Source organism: Schistocerca piceifrons, chromosome 6 (assembly GCF_021461385.2).
Source record: "Schistocerca piceifrons isolate TAMUIC-IGC-003096 chromosome 6, iqSchPice1.1, whole genome shotgun sequence".
Classification (NCBI taxonomy): Eukaryota; Metazoa; Arthropoda; class Insecta; order Orthoptera; family Acrididae; genus Schistocerca; species Schistocerca piceifrons.
This window is the reverse complement of record NC_060143.1, coordinates 472,247,093-472,259,923: the sequence shown is the minus strand read 5'-3', so window position 1 is coordinate 472,259,923 and position 12,831 is coordinate 472,247,093. Positions and strand designations below refer to the sequence as shown.

The 12,831-nt window shown below is 45.6% G+C and overlaps 1 protein-coding gene across 1 annotated transcript in view; it reads right to left on the bottom strand.

Annotated features, from left to right (window-relative positions):
• The window catches only part of LOC124802622 (uncharacterized transmembrane protein DDB_G0289901-like), a 100,113-nt gene that overhangs the window by 17,405 nt on the left and 69,877 nt on the right, over nucleotides 1–12,831 (bottom strand). The gene's annotated exons all lie outside the window — the stretch shown is intronic.

Sequence of the window (12,831 nt, the reverse complement as noted above, 5' to 3'; positions counted from 1 at the left end):
GCGGCCCACCATGAATTCCTCTACTGTACCAACCTCTTCACGTTAAGAGTAGCACTTGCAACATACGTCCACAATGAGGACGCAAATCAGGTCTGATTTAAATACCTTTGAGATTCTACATGATGAGTTGATGTTAGTCAAGAATTCCTTTAAGGAGACAAAGACGCAATTATCAACCTCTGAGTTTGAACCAGATCGTGTAATAGGGCTACGAGAACTGGATGTTCCTTCTGTGATATTGCACAAAGAATTGGCAAGACTGTAGAACTGTACATGATTTCTTGCAGCGGTGGTACCGGAAATGTGCGGTCGCAATAAGACTGGGCCCAAACGGTGCCGGCCGCGGTGGCCGTGCGGTTCTGGCGCTGCAGTCCGGAGCCGCGGGGCTGCTGCGGTCGCAGGTTCGAGTCCTGACTCGGGCGTGGGTGTGTGTGGTGTCCTTGGGTTGGTTGGGTTTAAGAAGTTCTAAGTTCTAGGGGACTTATGACCTAAGATGTTGAGTCCCATAGCGCTCAGAGCCAACCCAAACGGTACTACAGAGAGGGAAGATCATTGTGTTCGGCGTATGGCTCTGGCACAACGTACTGCATCTGAAGCAGCAATCTGAGCAGCGGTTGACACCACAGAGACACAACGAGCTGTTAAAAAATCGGTTACTTCAAGGACACCTCCGAGCCATACGCCCTGTAGCGTACGTTACACTGACCCCAATACGCCGCCATTTGTGGTTGCAGTGGTGTCAAACAGGGGCTCACTGGAGGGCTGATTTGAGGTCTATTGTTATTTCTGATGAAGGCTACTTCTGCCTCGATGCCAGTGATGGCCGTGTGTTGGTTAGGAGAGGGCCTGCATCCAATCTGTCTGCGTGTTACTCACACTGGGGCTACCCCTGGAATTGGTGTGATTTTGTATGACAGCAGCAGCACTCTCGGGGTTATCCCACGCACCCTGACTGCAAATTCGTACAGCAATTTGGTGATTCCACCTGTTGTGCTGGCATTCCATTCATGTGCAGCATTCCAGGGGGTAATTCCCAACAAGATTGACCTCGCCCACATAACGCTGTTGTAAGTCAACACGTTGCCTCGGCCTGCTCGATCACCAGATCTGTCTCCAGTTCAGCATGTGTGCGACATCATCGGAACACACCCTGCGACATTCACAAACACTATTGGCCGTCCCTGTATTGACCGACCAAGAGCAACAGGCATCGAACTCAGTCCCACAAAGTGGCATACGGCGCCTGAAAACACAATGCTTGCACGTTTGCATGTCTTCAGTCATCGTTCTGGCGGTTACACCGGTTTTTAATGTACCAGCATTACACATTTACAATGGCTTGTCGCACGCGAACTTTAACTTGTAATCTTGCAATGTTAATGACTTAAATATGTTACCCAGATAAGTGCATTCCAGAAATTTCATTACTCTAAATTGATTTTTTTTTTTGTGTTGCGATATTTTTTCCGTCGTTGAATATACAGGGAGGTCCATTGATAGTGACTGGGCCAAATATCTCACGAAATAAGCATCAAACGAAAAACTACAAAGAACGAAACTCGTCTAGCTTCAAGGGGGAAACCAGATGGCGCTATGGTTGGCCCGCTAGATGGCGCTGCCACAGGTCAAACGGCTATCAACTGTGTTTTTTTAAAAAGGAGCCCCCATTTTTTATTACGTATTCGTGTAGTACATAAAGAAACATGAATGTTTTAATTGGATCACTTGTTTCATTTTGTGATAGATGGCGCTGTAATAGTCACAAACGTATAAGTACGTGGTATCACGTAACATTCCGCCAGTTCGGACTGTATTTGCTTCGTGATACAGTACCCGTGGTAAACTGGACCGTTTACCAATTGCGGAAAAGGTCGATATCGTGTTGATGTATGGCTATTGTGATCAAAATGCCCAACACGCGTGTGCTATGTATGCTGCTCGGTATCCTGGACGACATCATCCAAGTGTCCGGACTGTTCGCCGGATAGTTACGTTATTTAAGGAAACAGGAAGTGTTTAGCCACATGTGAAACGTCAACCACGACCTGCAACAAATGATGATGCCCAAGTAGGTGTTTTAGCTGCTATAGCGACTAATCCGCACATCAGTAGCAGACAAATTGCGCGAGAATCGGGAATCTTAGAAACGTCGGTGTTGAGAATGCTACATCAACATCGATTGCACCCGTACGATATTTCTATGCACCAGGAATTGCATGGCAACGACTTTGAACGTCGTGTACAGTTCTTCCACTGGGCACAAGAGAAATTACGGTACGATGACAGAGTTTTTGCACGCGTTCTATTTAGCGACGAAGCGTCATTCACCCCAACAGAGGTAACGTAAACCGGCTTAATATGCACAATTGGGCAACGGAAAAATCCGAGATGGCTGCGACAAGTGGAACATCAGCGACCTTGGCGGGTTAATGTATGGTGCGGCATTATGGGAGGAAGGATAATTGGCCCCCATTTTATCGATGGCAATCTAAATGGTGCAGTGTATTCTCATTTTCTACGTAATATTCTACCGATGTTACTACAAGATGTTTCACTGCATGACAGAATGGCGATGTACTTCCAATATGATGGATGTCCGGCACATAGCTCGAGTGCGGTTGAAGGGGTACTGAATAGCATATTTCATGACAGGTGGATCTGTCGTCGAAGCACGATACCACGGCCCGCACGTTCACCGGATCTGACGTCCCCGGGTTTCTTTCTGTGGGGAAAGTTGAAGGATATTTGCAATCGTGATCCACCGACAACGCATGACAACATGCGTCAGCGCATTGGCAATGCACATGCGAACATTACAGAAGGCGAACTACTCGCTGTTGAGAGGAATGTCGTTACACGTATTGCCAAATGCATTGAGGTTGACGGACATCATTTTGAGCATTTATTGCATTAATGTGGTATTTATAGTTAATCACGCTGAAACAGCATGCGTTCTCAGAAATGATAAGGTCACAGAGGTACATGTATCACATTGGAACAACCGAAATAAAATGTTCAAACGTACCTTCGTTCTGTATTTTAATTTAAAAAACCTACCTGTTACCAACTGTTCGCCTAAAATTGTGACCCATATGTTTGTGACTATTACAGCGCCATCTATCACAAAGCGGAAAAAGTGATGCAGCTAAAGCATTCATAATTCTTTACTTACTACACGAATATGTAATAAAAATGGGGATTCATATTTTTAAAAAAACGCAGTTAATACCCATTTGACCTATGGCAGCGCCATCTAGTGGGCCAACCATAGCGCCATCTGGTTTCCCCCTTCCACCTAGACAAGTTTCGTTCTTTGTAGTTTTTTCATTTGACGCTTATTTCATGAGATATTTGGCCCGGTCAAGATCAATGGATCACCCTGCATGTATATATCTGTATGAGTGTTGATGTGTCTATGTGTGTCACTGTATTTCGTGTGAACGTCCGTTAAGCATTCGAAGTAGCTCAATTGATCTCATTTATCTTCATCATCATTCTGCAGGGCGCATGTTGGAGGACGTAATGTACTGTGTGACCTCGGAACTTACGCTGTTGGAATTTTAGCAGCAGATATTCTCGAAATATACAGTTCCTCTCTTCTTGTTTCTTTGAGCTGGCTGGATATCTCCGTGATGCTCTGATGACGAGCCAGATCCCAGAGTGACCACCAAGACTCAAGAATCCATCGAACGCTGGATTTGTTTGCTTCGTACTTCGTAGGTGAAACACATTACCTTAATAAACTATTAATCAATCACGGACTGGAAACTACCTTTACTGCACCTAGATTTATGTCGTCCTACAACTTCAGGCCGTTCCTGCTGTAAGCTCCTAGATATTTAACGAATGTGATTTTCAGTGATTTATCACTAATCGAGTACTCAAACAGTAATCGACCTTTCTGCTATGTATGCAAGACATGTTATATTCGTTTTTGTTGAGGACCAACTGTCAGTTCCTCCAAGTGTCATTTCTCTGCAGGTATGCTACGTTTCGCTACAGTTTTTAGGCTTTGTGACAGCATTTTATGCAACAGCATCATTCGCGAATAGTATCACAAAACATCATACGTCATGCAAATCAGCACCTATGATTGTGGCCGAGCGGTTCTAGGCGCTTCAGTCTGGAACCGCGCGCCGCTACGGTCGCAGGTTAGAATCCTGCCTCGGGCATGGATGTGTGTGCTGTCCTTAGGTTAGTTAGGTTTAAGTAATTCTAAGTTCTAGGGGACTGATGACCTCAGATGTTAAGTCCCAGCCGGCCGGAGTGGCCGTGCGGTTCTAGGCGCTACAGTCTGGAACCGAGCGACCGCTACGGTCGCAGGTTCGAATCCTGCCTCGGGCATGGATGTGTGTGATGTCCTTAGGTTAGTTAGGTTTGATTAGTTCTAAGTTCTAGGCGACTGATGACCTCAGAAGTTAAGTCGCATAGTGCTCAGAGCCATTTTGTTAAGTCCCATAGTGCTCAGAGCCATTTGAACCAACGAATCAGAACTAGAATTGTAGATACTGACTGCTGTGAAGAAAGGAGTAACTGTCGGAAATGAATATTTAGGTTTTTATCCACATAAACAACTTAAATCTGCAACAGGAATTTATGTTTATAACTGTTCAAAGTAACTGCCACCACCACAAAGTCTGCGTGACATTATATGAAATTTATCCACAGCTACAAAGCCACTTTAAGCGATGCACAAATGAACACGAGTCTGCACAGGCAAATATGCGCTGCAGTGGTAAGTTATGTAGACCTCGCTTGTTATATCCTAGCCAGTAATGCCACCCGAGCCCGCTGCCAAAAAGGTTGGCAGCATCAAAGTCCGGACGCCGTCCGCATAAGCAGCGCCAGCGAGACAGGAAATCGCCGCAAGTCTGCGCGCGCCACCGCTGGCTTCTGGTTTCTTAAGCGCTGGAGTCGCGAGCGCTAGGACAGTTCTGTATTCGCCGCTCAGTGGTATACTCGCCACCGAATTGTGTACTTGCTAGTCAGTTGTGTGTTCATCGCAGCAGAGTTGTTGTTTGTCGTCAGCCGACGCTGACCTAGCCGCTCCGACTCGAACTAGACAGATTTCTGTAGACACGGAGTTCACTACTGTGTTTCTGTATCTTCGTTAATAAGGATAAGTACCGACTTTTATTTAATCAGAGTGTTTGGGTTTTCATCTTTCTGTTCACTGTTCCAGCGGACCTGTCGGCCCGCTATTAAAAGTGTGGCGGTGACTTCGTAAGCCGTTTCTACAGCGAATTGCTTGTCGCTACGAACGCCGCCACAAAATCGCTCATTCGATATTTTTTTCTCAATCGTCAGTGATCCATACTCCCTGTACTCATCATATTTTCTTCGTCACTGAGCTACGTATCTGTGAATGGAAGTTTTCGACACTGTAGTCTTAACTGGCGTTGAGTTTTTGGATCACATATTGGATTACAGTTTGAAAGAGAAACTTTCAGATATTAATTTTGATGTGCCATGAAGTGCGTGTGGTAGTAGTAATGAAGTAACAATAACAATAACTGAAGTCACAAGTGCCTATAAACAAAGCAACATCTCGAAGTTCTTACAAACAGAAACTGCAGCGAAGACTTCGTAGGTCGTCCAAAAAGACAGGTGTAGAGCTGGTACTCAAAATGTTACTGGTGCAACACTGAGCAATCATAATGTTAAGTTACATGAGAATAAAGTATTTGGTATTAAGGCTGAAGAGGGCAACCCATTGTGTTGATGTACGATTGAGATAATATCAGTAAAACCTTAGATTTTGTGAAATCCGATGGCATTTGTAAAGTAACAAATAATCCGTTGCGTAAGTTTAATAATAGCCATAATAACCTTAATAAGGATGTGAAAGAGTCTCATTTCTTATTTGAATCACAATTCAGTAAGAAAAGGCTTAATGTGACGAATCCATATAGGCCTACCCAACACTCCCAAATTGAATTTCGTAAAGTTAACCAGCCCATTAGACCCACCTACTGTAAATGGCTTTTAGAGTCCTAATTACAAAGTTGGTAGTTCCTGCTGTGCTAAACTGTTGATGGAGGAACTACTGTTACGCTTATTATACTTTCCTTGTAAAATGTCTTCAGTAGCCGGCCGGAGTGGCCGGCGGTTCTAGGCACTACAGTCTGGAACCGCGCGACCGCTACGGTCGCAGGTTCGAATCCTGCCTCGAGCATGGGTGTGAGTGATGTCCTTAGGTTAGTTAGGTTTAAGTAGTTCTAAGTTCTAGGGGACTGATTACCTCAGAAGCTAAGTCCCATAGTGCTCATAGCCATTTGAACCATTTGTCTTCAGTATCTGACGAAGCACAGTCAAAACCAATTGCTAGTTAAAATAGAATTCCGACAATATACTTATATGTTTAGAAATTTAGGTAAACTATCAACTATTATGGAACATACGTAATTATGATTATGGCAACAAGGCGAAGTGGGAGAGTTCTGTGATGAATTTAAAATTCAAATGGCTCTAAGCACTATGGGACTTAACATCTAAGGTCATCAGTCCCCTAGACTTAGCACTAACTAACCTGAGGACATCACACACATCCATGCCCGAGGCAGGATTCGAACCCGCGACGTAGCAGCAGCGCGGTTCCGGACTGAAGTGCCTAGAACCGCTCGGCCACCGCGGCCGGCGATGAATTTAAAGAGTAACTCTGTGGGACTAGGGGCCACGGTTCTCAGTATGTACTTTTTTTGGAGCTCCTATAAAGGCTATAAACGCAACGTACACTGGTGACCTCTTGAATGTGAGTTTCGTAACTGTCTCCACTGACTAAATATCATAAGGCCCCGTATTGTTTTGAATGGGCAGAACTTGATTTTCTCATCTGCGTATCTGGTTTTGATATTTTGTGTTCAGGTAAGTTATACAGTTCGCTGAATTGCCACACAACTTATTCTCATATAGGTTCTCTAGAGGGTCCTCGAAGTACTGCAGACAAAGCTCCTGGTGAACTCTAAGACACACCTAGTCTTTATCGCAGCACCACCAATTTTTTGTTAATGTTTCCTGAAGCTCTTAACGTAACCAACCTCAATAACAGATTCTTCATCATCCTCCTCCACGATCTCACACATCGTCGAACAATGTTGCACTCACCACGTCCTCACACACGCTAGCTACTGGCTGCCACTGGAACAATTTGACTGGAAGCCATCACTGTCTTCGTGTGTAAGCCTACTGCCCCAGCCCCTGCAGTGGCTACAGGCACTGGCCGCCACTACTGTTCCTGTGTGCAGGGAAATGATGCATGCGCTTCAACCCTACGTCTCCGTTCCAGTGCTGGCGCCTAACGGCAGGTAATAACGTTAAAATTACTAACGACGCAAATCCTGCAGCGCACAGTCTGAAGACCATCCGTATAAAGTTGGGAACCCATTGTATTACATTATCTTTTTTTTTTATTTTTCTTAGACATTTGCATTATGTAAATTATATTCTCATCAACTAGACAGAAACAAATTATATAGAACCACTTTAACAATTGTTGAGCATTCAATTCGCTGTAACCTTAGAGAAATATTTATATATTATGCTCTTTATACACTAATGGCCATTAAAATTGCTACACCAAATAGAACTGAGATGATAAACGAGTATTCATTGGACAAATGTATTATACTACAACTGACATGTGATTACATTTTCACGTAATTTGAGTGCATACATCCTGAGAATTCAGTACCCAGAACAACCACCTCTGGCCGTAATAACGGCCTTGATACGCCTGGGCATTGAGTCAAACAGAGCTTGGATGGCGTGTACAGGTACAGATGCCCATGCAGCTTCAACACGATACCACAGTTCATCAAGAGTAGTGACTGGCGTATTGTGACGAGCCAGTTGCTCGGCCACCATTGACCAGACGTTTTCAGTTGGTGAGAGATCTGGAGAATGTGCTGGCCAGGGCAGCAGTCGACCATTTTCTGTATCCAGAAAGGCCAGTACAGTACCTGCAACATGCGGTCGTGCATTATCCTGCAGAAATGTAGGGTTTCGCAGGGATCGAACGAAGAGTAGAGCCAAGGGTCGTAACACATCTGAAATGTAACGTCCACTGTTCAAAGTGCCGTCAATGTGAACAAGAGGTGACCGAGACATGTAACCAATGGCACCCCATACCGTCACGCCGGGTGATACGCCAGTATGGCGATGACGAATACAGGCTTCCAATGTGCGTTCACCGCGATGTCGCCAAACACGCATGCAACCATCATGATGCTTTAAACAGAACCTGGATTCATCCGAAAAAATGACGTTTCGCGACTTGTGCACCCAGGTTCGTCGTTGAGTACACCATCGCAGGCGCTCCTGTTTGTGATGCAGCGTCAAGGGTAACCGCAGCCACGGTCTCCGAGCTGATAGTCCATGCTGCTGCAAACGTCGTTGAACTGTTCGTGCAAATGGTTGTTGTCTTGCAAACGTCCCCATCTGTTGACTCAGGGATCGAGACGTGGCTGCACGATCCGTTACAGCCTTGCGGATAAGATGCCTGTCATCTCGACTGCTAGTGATACGAGGCCGTTGGGATCCAGCACGGCGTTCCGTATTACCCTCCTGAACCCACCGATCCCATATCCTGCTAACAGTCATTGGATCTCGACCAAGGCGAGCAGGAATGTCGCGATACGATAAACCGCAATCCCGATAGGCTTCAACCCGACCTTATTCAGAGTCGTAACGTAATGGAACGCATTTCTCCTCCTTACATGAGGCATCACATCAACGTTTCACCAGGCAACGCCGGTCACCTGCTGTTTGTGTATGAGAAATTGGTTGGAAACTTTCCTCATGAGCCGGCCGAAGTGGCCGCGCGGTTCTGGCGCTGCAGTCTGGCACCGCGAGACCGCTACGGTCGCAGGTTCGAATCCTGCATCGGGCATGGATGTGTGTGATGTCCTTAGGTTAGTTAGGTTTAACTAGTTCTAAGTTCTAGGAGACTAATGACCTCAGCAGTTGAGTCCCATAGTGCTCAGAGCCATTTGAACCATTGGAACCTTTCCTCATGTTAGCACATTGTAGGTGTCGCCACCGGCGCCAACCTTGTGTGAATGCTCTGAAAAGCTGATCATTTGCATATCACAGCATCTGCTTCCTGTCGGTTATTATATCGCGTCTGTAGCACGTCATCTTCGTGGTGTAGCAACTTTAATGGCCAGTAGTGTATTATATTTAAAAAATGCATTAACAACTGCATACCAATTAGATTGTAACAACGAAAAGTCTTTACTGTTAGATTTAGAAGCATCCGATACACCTTACATTTCAAGGCGGTGGGTTACTCTGTACTGTTAATGAAATAAATAAATAAATAAATATCCATGCGGTAAATAGTTTCCCGTCTACACTGGCTCAAGTGGCAACAGTTTAATTGTAACCACCTTGTTGCTTACATTCGGAGAAATAAGTCTTATAGCAGGTCAGACAAAAAGAATCTCAGCGAAATATACCTTCTTGCTGATAAGAACTTCGCTGGAAAGGGCGTGATTTCAAGAGTGTTAATAATTTATCACATTCGAGGATTCCCATCCAATGAGGGACTGATGTCTGCATCGATGATTTGAAAATGGCTTCCCGTCACAGGATTGAATGGAATTTCGGAAAGTGATGAAAGTAATTCAAGACAGTACATCAGACACGTCAGCCGGAATCTTGTTATCCCAGGCTGTGGCAGTCGTGTGTGGTCGCTGATCTGGAAACCGTTCGTGGTCCCGCGTGTGACGGCTTACGACAGTCAAGCAGCCGAGTTGGGTTGCGGGAGATGGAAATGGTGACGGGTGTGGAGGGGGAAAGGGGGGGGGGGCTGCTACAACACAGTGGGGTCCATACAGCAGACGGCGCTGTGTTACAAGAGGTGAGGAGAGGTGTCGGAAACTGGCAGCTGCTGCGCTACACGGAAACCCACTCCCTAGTCCGCAGCCGATCCTGTCCTCCTCTCCACAGAGCTTATCGACCGCCTCTCGCCGCCTTTGAGGTCTGCCTCCAGACCCTTTACGTGTCTCAGACGCCCATCGGCTGGGCACAAAGCGCTCAGGGAGAGATCTGCAGCAGGGATTGCTTACCGTGCTGGAAGAAAAAAAAAAAAACTCTTCCGCTTTTGATGTTAACTCTGTCTTCTCTGATATGTTATCTGCCTTACTCTTCAGCTACTTTCTGCTCCCCCATAAAAGAGCGATAGCGTGGTAATTATTGAACAAGATAGTTCAGGACATCTATCTCTAAACTCTTAAATGAAAACCAAAGAAACTAATACTTCGCTAGTATACCAAAGCTTCAGAAACGTCTCAGTAATGCGCTGTAATCTGAAGTTATGTTCGGTAGACAGTACACACAATAATCACTCATTTAATTTGGAACAATACAGAAAAAATTGATCAACCATTCCTCAATTTCTTTAATTACTTTATGCAGATGAATCACAATGACGGATGGATAACAATGAAAACTGTGGTGTCACCGCCAGACACCACACTTGCTAGGTGGTAGCCTTTAAATCGGGCGCGGTCCATTATATGCGTCGGACCCGTGTGTCGCCACTGTCAGTGATAGCAGACCGAGCGCCACCACACGGCAGGCCTAGAGAGACTTACTAGCACTCGCCCCAGTTGTACAGCCGACGTAGCTAGCGAAGCTACACTGACCAATACGCTCTCATTTGCCGAGACGATAGTTAGCATAGCCTTCAGCTGTCATTGGCTACGACCTAGCAAGGCGCCATTACCAGTGTATATTGAAATGGAGATTATATCTGTACAAGAGCGATGTACACCGATTATGGATTAAAGTTAAGTATTATACCAGTTACCTCCTGCTTTGCTAGTCTTATTTCTATGACCTGTTCCAGACCTCACGCCAGTCTGCGTGTAATTAAACGCGTGCATTTCGGCCTCCTCTAGCAACACAGTGTTGGCTCTTCTGCCAACACTTCAAAAACATTGAGATTACGGAAAAGTGATAGATGAGGGTAGAAAACTACAATACGGATGAAGAAAATGCGCCTATAGATGAAGGGTGTTTCAGTACAAATAAATACTAGGGGCGTTCAATAAGTAATGCAAAACATTTTTTCTCGGCCAGTGTCGGTTGAAAAAATACTGAATTTGTTGTGGCACATCGTGGAAATTTCCCGCTTCATCCTCTATAGCAAGGGTCTCCATACTTTTTAGTCCGCGGGCCTCATTGACTCCTCCACGAAGTCATAAGGGCCAAGATCTACCTAGTGGGATTAAAGCACCCAAGCACTCCATGATCACCGTAATGTAAGGCTAAAGGAAAGATGAAATCGCAAAAATCTAAGGTTGTGGGAATAGCTAGCGCTGAAACAAACTACGATTTTTATTTAATTACATAATTTTGATTGGTGGACGTACCTGACAGAAATTCTGGCGTATTTTATTCTGGCGAATTTCACCGACAGAAAAGTAAGTCACTGCACTTTCTGTATGTATTTTACAACGTAATCAAAAGAAAGTGAAACCTTGCTTAAGAAGCATCTTCCATAATGATTGATTAATAAGGCTAGTCGCCGAAGTGGCGTCCATTTTAAAAGACTGCACCAGACTCGTGAATAGAATAAAATGCAAAGAACTTTTTTACTTAAAATGTTTTCGCCAAACTAGTCTGTTAACCGTTCTTTTTTTTCACTATCGCACGGAGAATGGTCTGTCTGTTTATTGTGGATAGCCACAATTTTAACCATGACCTTCCGCTTTGTCAAGATAGAGCTCCGACAATGTCGCGGTGTATTGGTCGCGATAGACCTCGAAAACTCAATTGTTGCCAAATATTTGGCGGGCCGGATACCGCGGTTGACCGGCCAGCTAACGCAGGACGGTTTGCCGGCCCTCGCGGGCCGGTTTCGGCCCGTGGGCCGCAGTTTGGAGACCCCTGCTCTATAGTTTCATAAATTTCCGACAGGTGCCGGCGCAATACGTAGTCTTCAAAATGCGTCTGTAACGGAGGTGCATTCCAAGCAGAGAGTTGCCACTGAGTTTCTTTTGTCGGAAGACCAGAGCACGGCAGACATTCATGGCCGCTTGCAGAACGTTTACGGAGACCTAGCAGGGAACAAAAGCACGGTGAGTCGTTGAGCGAGGCGTCTGTCATCATAGCAAGTAGGTCACGAAAACCTATCCGAAATCCCACGTGCCGGATGGCCGCCCACAGCTGTGACTACTACAATATTGGAACGAGTGGACGCTGACGTTTTAGGTGATCGTCGGATCAAAATTAATACTTCGCTGCTCAACTGGACGTCTCTCTTGGTAGTTGTGACACTCTTGTAGCAAAGGAGGAATTGCTTGCGTGTTACGCGGCTGATCGAGACAATTTTTGGTCGAACATCGTCACAGGCGAAGAAACAAGCGTTCATCACTTCGTACCGGAAACAAAATCATTCGTGGAGTGGCGCTACACCACCTCTCCTCCGAAGGAAAAGTTCAAAGCCGCACCTTCAGCCGGTGGAGTCACGGCGACGGTCTCCTGGGACTCTGGAGGGGTTATTCTGATTGATTTGCTCCCATTTGGTGCAACGATCAACTGTAAAGTGTATTGCGCTACCTTCGGAAACTGAAGCCACGAAATGCAAACTTCTACTCCATGACAACGCAACGCCTCACACAAGGCTGCACACCCGAGAGGAACTCACAAAACTTCATTGGACTATCCTTCCTGATCCATTCTACAGGCACCGACCTCGCACTTTCCGATTCCATCTCTTTGCCTCAATGAACTCCGGGAGAAGCAGTAGGTCGATGAAGGGGAGGTTATTGTTGGCTCTGGCATCGACCAGTAGAGTTATACCGTGAGGGAATATAGGCCCTCCCA